The sequence below is a fragment of the Arachis stenosperma genome, chromosome 6, assembly GCF_014773155.1.
Source record: "Arachis stenosperma cultivar V10309 chromosome 6, arast.V10309.gnm1.PFL2, whole genome shotgun sequence".
Taxonomy (NCBI): Eukaryota; Viridiplantae; Streptophyta; class Magnoliopsida; order Fabales; family Fabaceae; genus Arachis; species Arachis stenosperma.
Genome location: NC_080382.1, coordinates 73,172,473 through 73,182,201, shown reverse-complemented (window position 1 = coordinate 73,182,201; position 9,729 = coordinate 73,172,473). Strand labels below are relative to the sequence as shown.

Here is a 9,729-nt window from a genome sequence, read left to right as displayed (position 1 = left end):
CTCAGTGAAAACGTTCCAAATGCTCTGTCACAGCACGGCTAATCATCTGTCGATTCTCAATCAGGTTGGAATAGAATCCATTGATTCTTTTGCGTCTGTCACTAACGCCCAGCCTTCAGGAGTTTGAAGCTCGTCACAGTCATTCAATCCCAGAATCCTACTCGGAATACCACAGAGAAGGTTTAGACTTTCCGGATCCTCATAAATGCCGCCATCTATCTAGCTTATACCACGAAGATTCTGTTGGGGAATCTAAGAGATATGCGCCCGGCCTAAGGTAGAACGGAAGTGGTTGTCAATCACGCGCGTTCATAGGTGAGAATGATGATGAGTGTCACGGATCATCACATTCATCAAGGTGTTGTGCAACGTATATCTTGGAATAAGAATAAAAGAGAATTGAATAGAAAGTAATAGTAATTGTATTGAAACTTGAGGTACAGCAGAGCTCCACACCCTTAATCTATGGTGTGCAGAAACTCCACTGTTGAAAATACATAAGTGAAAGGTTCAGGTATGGCCGAATGGCCAGCCCCCTGAGTCTAAGGACTAGGCGTCCAGAGATGTCAAATACACTAGTTAAATGTTCTATTTATAATAAACTAGCTCCTAGGGTTTACATGAGTAAGTATTTGATGCATAAATCCACTTCCGGGGCCCACTTGGTGTATGTTTGGGCTGAGCTTGATCAATCCACGAGCTGAGGCTTCTCTTGGAGTTGAACTCCGAGTTATGACGTGTTTTGGGCGTTCAACTCCGGATCATGACGTTTTTCTGGCGTTTAACTCCAGACAACAACATGTACTTGGCGTTCAACGCCAAGTTACATCGTCTATTTCCAAATAAAGTATGGACTATTATATATTGCTGGAAAGCCCTGGAGGTCTACTTTCCAACGCCGTTAAGATCACGCCAATTGGAGTTCTGTAGCTCCAAAAAATCCACTTTGATTGCAAGGAGGTCAGATTCCAACAGCATCAGCAGTCCTTTTGTCAGCCTTTTTCAGAGTTTTGCTCAAGTCCCTCAATTTCAGCCAGAAATTACCTGAAATCACAGAAAAACACACAAACTCATAGTAAAGTCCAGAAATGTGAATTTAACATAAAAACTAATGAAAACATCCCTAAAAGTAGCTTGAATTTACTAAAAACTACCTAAAAACAATGCCAAAAAGCGTATAAATTATCCGCTCATCAGCCTCCACGACAAGGCTATCAAAATTGTTCAGAATGACTAAAAAGTGTTCTACAAAAACACTAAAAGGTTGTCAAACAAATTAGCCCCAAGGACCACCTCGACCAAGCAGAAAATGGACAAAATCAGAAGTGATCAAAAGAGGTCGGACAACAAAGTACCGACACTCTATAAAGATCCACAAAAACGGACAAAGATATCTCGCAAACGGCCAGAGGAAAGCCAGGAATGTTTTGCTAAAAGGTACGAAGTCTTGAAAAAAGACACTACCTAAAAAGTTGTTGGATTATGACTAAAAAGCCCGAACAGCGAAGACAAACAAGTCGGAAGAAGGCTGAAAAGTCCCCTCAACAAAGTAAAAGGGGCAATACCAGACTCGCACAAGAAGAAACTACTCAAAGATCGACCAAAGTCAGGATGCTTGAGCACGACTTCCCCGAAGAGATCGAAACTCTGAAAGCACGGTCTCACAGAAAAGTCTGAACTCAAGCAGGGGCAAAGTCATACAGGTCGACGTTAGATAAAGAAGAGGTGCAAGTACGACTTCAAAAAAGAACAAGCCAAAAGGTTGGGAAACAACTTAAGGCTCAAATGTGCTTAGCCAAAAGGGATACAACTCCACTCAAAGAAGGCACAATCTCAAACAGGGCTACGAACATCATCCAAGACTAAAAAAGGTTCTATATAAAGAAAACTAAAAAGTCATGGGACAAGTCACTAAAAGCTCGGATATCAAGCCGCAAGGATAACTTTGCCAAAGCAGAGGGTTGTCAACACAAACTTAAAAGCAAGGCATGATCCAGAAGGCAAGGGTAAAAAACCCACACTACCACTCAACAGAGGTTGGATTGTGAAGTACCAAACCTCTAGAAAATCTACAAAGATTGCAAAGCAGTGAAGAAACAAGCCAGACATATGCTTGAGCACGACTTCCAAAGAGATCGAAGCTCTGAAAAGCACGATCTCACGGAAAAATCGAACTCAAGCAGGGGCACTGTTCATACCCTGGGTCAAGCTGTCCGACCCAGGATGTTTAGCGACAAGCCGACCGACCTCTTCAAGTCAGACTATCCGACCTCTTCTCAAAGAGCTCGACCAAAATGCCCGACCTCTTCTCAAAGAGCTCGGCCAAATCGCCAAAGGAGCCCAAAGCAGGCCGAAAACGAAGGAACACAGCCTAATCTAAAGGCAGCCAAAGCCCAGAAAGATAAAGGCGGTTCCCTTGAAGATAAGATGACCTCACTTAAAGATAAGATAAAGATAAGATAAGATAACTAACTTATCTTATCCACAGGAGGCCACATCACACCATTATAAATACACTGGAGCACACAGGTATAACTCATACTCTGATTCTACTCAATACCTGCTTAATACCCTTGCTAACTTAAGCATTGGAGTCCCTTGCAGGTACCCCCCACCCTCCGGGGACGAAGGATCAGCACCATCACCAGGTCTAACAAGTCGGACACACCAGCTCTGGCCGCTACACACCTGCCGGACACGTCGGCTCCGACCAGCACAGAAGATCTCGTATGAGATCGACCTACAGTTTCAGGTAACCCCCGAAACAATACCCTTTTGCTTCTTTCTTGATTTTAGCATGAGGACATGCTCAGTTTAAGTGTGTGGAGATTTGATAAACCCCGATTTTGTGGTTTATCTTATACTTAATTTGGGGGATTTTATCACCTTTTCCCATATTTATTCAATAAAATAGCATGGTTTTGTAATTCTCCCTTAAATTGTGCTTAAGTGTAAAAACATGCTTTTTAAGGCCCTTAAGTTGGTGATTTTAACTCACTTTAATTCCATTCGATGCCTTGATGTTTTTGTTGAGTGATTTCAGGTTCATAAGGCAAGTATTGGATGGAAGAAACGAGGAGAAAAGCATGCAAAGTGGAGAATGCATGAGGAAACAAGAATTGGGAATGCATCAATGGGCGCGCACGCGTACAAGGCGCGCACGCGCAAAAGTGATCTCGCATAGAGATGCACACGTGTACATGATGCGTCCGCGCGGATGAAGAAATAGCCAATCGACGCGCACGCGCACATGGCGCACACGCACCGATACTCGCACGTGACTCACTTAAGGGCAAAACGCTGGGGGCAATTTCTAAGCAGCCCAGGCCCAATTCCAACCTATTTCTGAGTGTATTTCATGCAGAATTGAAGCCCAAGCAAATGGGGGAGCAAGTGTTTGTAGATTAGCATCATGTAGTGTAATTTCTAGAGAGAGAAGCTCCCTCTTCTCTCTAGAATTAGGGTAGGTTAGGTTAATTTCATCATAGATCTAGGTCCAATGTCATGTTTTCATCTTATTTCTTTTATGAACTCTTGCTTCTACACTTTCATTCTCTTAGTTTGTGATGGTAATCTTACTTTTATGCCTCTTTGTTTATGATTGATGAACACTTGTTGGATTTGGATTTTTATTTAATGCAATTGATGTTTGTTGTTCTCTTTATTGTTGATTTGAGTTGTTGATCTTGTTTGATTGCAATTGGTAGTTGGTAGATTTTATTATTCTTGCTCATTTACCATGCTTTCCATTTATGCCTTCTAAGTGTTTGACAAAATGCTTGGTTGGGCTTTAGAGTAGAATTTATTGCTCTTGGCTTGGGAAGGTAACTTAGGAACTCTTGAGTTGCTAGTGTCCAAGTGATTGAAGATTGGGAGCCATTGACCTTAGATCTCACTAATTGAATTGGTGGAGAACTAGGACTTATGGACTTGGGTTGACATAGCTCATTTGACCACTAACCCTTGCCAAGGCCCTTTTGTTATTTGAATTTCCTTATCGTTTACTTTTCATGTCTCTTATTCCAAAAACCCCAAAACATACTTCATAGCCAATAAGCATACACTTCATTGCAATCCTTGTGAGATGACCCGGAGTCCAAATACTCTGGTTAATTTTCATTTGGGGTTTGTACATGTGACAAAACCAAATTTAATTTGATGCGAGAGTTGTTTGTTGGTTTGGAGCTATGCTTACAACGAAATTCTTCTTTCTATAAGAGAAATTCCAAACCAACGCAATCCCCGTTCATCATGAGGCTAACGTGGCTCTTCTTTGCTTCCTTTGTCCTGAAATCAAACAAACAGGGTGCATCAAAGCTCTGTTCCAAGTCATGGGATCATACATCATCCATTTTATCATTCAATTCCTGCATAATTCTCATGAAATCATGTATAGTTCACAATGTTTGCTTGAATCAAGATGTAAGTGTATTTTTACCCAAAACATGCTTATTTACTAAGAAAATGCATGAAACTACCCTAAAATAGTAAAGAAAAGGGTTTATTACATTCCTTTAGGCTAAGTGCTTTGTGAGGGGGCGACTCTTTAAGATAAGCTTTCAGCCAACACTCCCAAACCAGTTGGTTCAGGATGCTAGGTGTTGAGACACCCCTAAGGACCTACTCCCTCAAGTCTCTCTCCCCTACACATGCACACCACAGGCATATGGTTTGTTACTTTCTTTTCTTGAGGCCTTGGTGTCCAGCACCTCTTTGGGTTACTAAGTGTTTTGTAGCAAGGTTGCTCTTGATAGTGGATTTTCAGCTGATAATCCCGGGTTAGTTAACCCAAGTTACCAAGTGATGAAGCACTCCTAAGAACTTATTCATCCAAGCAGATCCTTTGCACAAGAACACCACAGACACATGCCTCAAGATTCAAACCCTTGGTGCCTAACCTTATTTCTTATTCTTTTTCTTTCCTTTTCAAACTCTCACTGTTCTTTTCCTTTTTCTTATTAGGATCTTGTTGTTTAGCTAGTCTCATAGAATGTGCTTCAAGCATATGAATCAGAACATCTAGTTACTTGTATACCTTGTTGGTGAACCAACTTAGCTTATCAATTACCACACCACAAACATTTAGAACTTTCTTCACAAGATGAACCCCACTCTAGTTTTTCATAACATTTTCTTTTATTTAGCTTAAAGGGCAAGCATACATTTTAGCAGGGTGAAAATGAAAACCGGAAACTTAGACCAGTAACCCTGATATGTGAATAAAGAGGAACAAGCAGAATATGAATGTCCCTGAGAACAATATTCAATCATACTTTCAATTAAAGTACTAATACTCAGAGATAGTTAAATACAATACAACCTCTTGATGTCTTCCTGTTTCTTTCTTGTCATCATCATCCTAGCTTTTGCATCCTTATTTGACTCCTTGGTTGATGGTGTATGGTCATTCTAAGGGATTGATTGAATTCCTGTAAAACTGTTGGAAGTTGCTTGTTCCCCAAGCACTTGAAAAATAGTTAGCATGCATGTATGCTTGTGAATTTCTGAACTTAATTTGGTGTGTGAACACCAAACTTAGTTCCTTGCCTAATGCAGCAAATTGAATACATGCAGAAACCTCATGTGCTTTCATTAAGAAAACAACTATGAACTATAAATTAAACATCTGTCAAGTAGTTTCTCTGATTGTTAGAGCAAATGCTTTATCATTGAAGGGTTGCAATGCGATCTTCAGATAGAGTCTTTGGTGGAACACCAAACTTAGAGTTCCACATTCACCCTTGGATTTTTTTGGTGTGCAACACCAAACTTAGCTCCTCACAATACAGAGAACTCTACTTGAATCTTTTATTGAGATAATAATGAAAAGAAAACTACCTCAGGTTGGGTTGCCTCCCAACAAAGCGCCTTTTTAGCGTCGCTAGCTCGACGGTTGCTTCTTTAGTTGAGATTATACTTCTGTTTGGGGCCTTACCCCATGTTACCCAAGTAGTGTTTGAGTCTTTGCCCATTCACAGTGAATGTCCTCCTTGAGCTTTCTTTCATGATTTCTATATGTCCATAAGGTGAGACCTTTGTGACCAGAAAGGGTCCCGACCACCTTGATTTGAGTTTCCCAGGGAAGAGTCTTAGTTTGGAGTTGTAGAGGAGTACTTGTTGTCCTTCTTCGAAACTTCTTGGTGCCAGGTTGAGATCATGTCTCCTTTTTGCTTTTTCCTTATAGATCTTGGTGTTTTCATAGGCTTGAGACCTAAGCTCCTCCAGTTCTTGCAGCTGCAAAACCCTTTTTTCACCTGCAACAGTGCTGTCGATGTTTAGTATCTTGAGAGCCCAAAAGGCTTTATGCTCCAGCTTTAATGGTAAATGACAGGCCTTTCCATACACCAGTTGATATGGGGACATCCCAATTAGTGTTTTGAAGGCTGTCCTATATACCCAAAGAGCATCATCCAACTTTTTCGCCCAGTCCTTTCTTGTTTAGGGATGATAACGTGTGGCAACCTTATGCTTCACCCCATATCTTAAGAGTAGAGTCTCCAATAGTCTGTTGCAAAAATGACTCCCTCCGTCATTGTTGAGGGCTCGTGGAACTCCAAATCAGCTGAAGATATTCTTTCTAAGAAAGTTCATGACCACCTTGTTGTCATTTGTTGGGGTTTCCACAGCCTTCACCCACTTAGATACATAGTCCACTGTCACCAAAATATACTTGTTCGAATATGAGGTTGGGAATGGTCCCATGAAATCGATCCCCCATACATCAAATAGTTTGAGTTCTAAGATGAATTGCTGTGGCATCTCATTTCTCTTGGGTAGATTTCCAGCCCTTTGACACTCATCACAGCTCCTCACCAGTTCCTTGGCATCCTTGAAGATAGTAGGCCAGAAGAACCCACATTGCAGTACCTTTGATGCGGTTCTTTTTCCTCCAAAATGACCTCCATAGCTAGAACTATGGCAATTCCATAGGACCTATCGTCCCTCTTCTTCTGAAATGCACCTCCTAAGGATTCCATCTGAGCACTTCTTGAAAATATATTGATGATCCCAATAATTCTCAAATCTTTTTCAAATCATATCTTTTCAATCATATATTTTCAAAATCAATTTCTTTCCATTTTTCAAAAATACTTGCTAACAATTAATGATTTGATTCAACATTTCAAGTATGTTGCCTTTTTTGTTGAGAAAGGTTTAATGTCTGAATCATATCTTTTAAATTTCTTGTTAGCCAAGTCATTAATTTTAAAAATCAAATCTTTTTAAATTGTTTTTCAATCATATCTTTTTAATCACATCTTTTTTAAAATAGTTTTCAATCATATCTTTTTGATTTCTAATTTCAAAATCTTTTTCAAAATCACTTTATTTCTTTCCCAACTTTAATTTTCAAAAATCATCCATCAAATTTTCAAAATTTCTTTTAATCATTTTAAAATCTTTTATTTTATTTTTGAAAGTTCTTTCCCTCGTCTCACATCCTTCTATTTAAGGATTGACACTGCTCCACTATTAATAATTTGAACTCTATCCCTCTTGATAAGTTCGAATTCTTCTACCTTCTCCTTCTATTCTTCTTTTCCTTTGACACCTCAAGGAATCTCTATACTGTGACATAGAGGACTCCATACTTTCTTGTTTTCTTCTCTTTCATATGAGCAGGAACAAAGACAAAAGCATTCTTGTTGAGGCTGATCCTGAACCTGAAAGGACCTTGAAGAGAAAGCTAAGAGAAGCAAAAGCACAACTCTCTGAAGGGGACCTAATAGAAATCTTCAAACTAGAAGAAGATATGACAGCCGAAAACGACAACAATGCCAACAATGCAAAGAAGGTGCTGGGTGACTTTACTGCACCTACTCCCGACTTCTATGGGAGAAGCATCTCTATCCCTGCCATTGGAGCAAACAACTTTGAGCTTAAGCCTCAATTAGTTTCTCTAATGCAACAGAACTGCAAGTTTCATGGACTTCCATTGGAAGATCCTCATCAGTTCTTAGCTGAATTCTTGCAGATCTGTGACACTGTCAACACCAATGGGGTTGACCCTGAGGTCCACAGACTTATGCTATACCCTTTTGCTGTAAGAGACAGAGCTAGGATATGGTTGGACTCACAACCTAAAGAAAGCCTGAACTCTTGGGAAAAGCTAGTCAATGCCTTCTTGGCAAAGTTCTTTCCACCTCAAAAATTGAGTAAGCTTAGAGTGGAAGTCCAAACCTTCAGACAGAAGGAAGGTGAATCCCTCTATGAAGCTTGGGAAAGATACAAACAATTGATCAGAAAGTGTCCTTCTGACATGCTTTCTGAATGGAGCATCATAGGTATCTTCTATGATGGTCTGTCTGAACTGTCCAAGATGTCATTAGACAGCTCTGCTGGAGGATCTCTTCATCTGAAGAAGACGCCTGCAGAAGCTCATTGAAATGGTTGCAAATAACCAATTCATGTACACTTCTGAAAGGAATCCTGTGAATAATTGGACGAATCAGAAGAAAGGAGTTCTTGAGATTGATACTCTGAATGCCATATTGGCTCAGAATAAAATATTGACTCAGCAAGTCAATATGATTTTTCAAAGTCTGTCTGGAATGCAAGCTGCACCAAGCAGTACTAAGGACGCTTCATCTGAAGAAGAAGCTTATGATCCTGAGAATCCATCAATGGAAGAGGTGAATTACATGGGAGAACCCTATAGAAACACCTATAATCCTTCAAGGAGAAATCATCCAAATCTCTCATGGAAGGATCAACAGAGACCTCAACAAGGTTTCAACAACAATAATGGTGGAAGAAACAGGTTTAGCAATGGCAAGCCCTTTCCATCATCTTCTCAACAATAGACAGAGAATTCTAAGCAGAGCCACTCTGACTTAGCAACCATGGTCTCTGATCTAATCAAAACCACTCAAAGTTTCATGACTGAAACAAGGTCCTCTATTAGAAACTTGGAGGCACAAGTGGGTCAGCTGAGTAAGAAAGTTACTGAACTCCCTCCTAGTACTCTTACAAGCAATACAGAAGAGAATCTAAAGGGAGAGTGTAAGGCCATCAACATGGCCGAATTTGGAGAGGAGGAAAAGGCAGTGATCGCCACTGAGGAAGACCTCAATGGACGTCCACTGGCTTCCAATGAGTTCCCTAATGAGGAACCATGGGAATCTGAGGCTGACACTAAGACCATAGAGATTCCATTGGAATTACTTCTGCCATTCATGAGCTCTGATGAGTATTCTTCCTCTGAAGAGGACGAAGATGTCACTAAAGAGCAAGTTGCTAAGTACCTTGGAGCAATCATGAAGCTAAATGACAAGTTATTTAGTAATGAGACTTGGGAGGATGAACCCCCTTTGCTCACCAAAGAACTGGATAACTTGACTAGGCAGAGATTACCTCAAAAGAGATAGGACCCTGGGAAGTTCTCAATACCTTGTACATTAGGCACCATGACCTTCGAGAAGGCTCTGTGTGACCTAGGGTCAAGCATAAACCTCATGCCTCTCTCTATAATGGAGAAACTAGGGATCTTTCAGGTACAAGCTACAAGAATCTCACTAGAGATGGCAGACAATTCAAGAAAACAAGCATATGGACTTGTAGAGGATGTTCTGGTAAAGATTGAAGACCATTACATCCCTACTGATTTCATAGTCCTAGAGACTGGGAAGTGCATGGATGAATCCATCATCCTTGGCAGACCCTTCCTAGCCACAGCAAAGGCTGTGATTGATGTTGACAGAGGAGAATTGATCATTGAAGTGAATGAAG

The 9,729-nt window shown here is 40.5% G+C and overlaps 1 non-coding gene across 1 annotated transcript; it reads right to left on the bottom strand.

Annotated features, from left to right (window-relative positions):
• Nucleotides 1–8,158: 8,158 nt before the first annotated feature.
• On the bottom strand, nt 8,159–8,266 carry LOC130938023 (small nucleolar RNA R71). The gene has a single exon (XR_009069207.1). It is a non-coding gene; the product is annotated as a small nucleolar RNA R71 (small nucleolar RNA).
• Nucleotides 8,267–9,729: the final 1,463 nt, after the last annotated feature.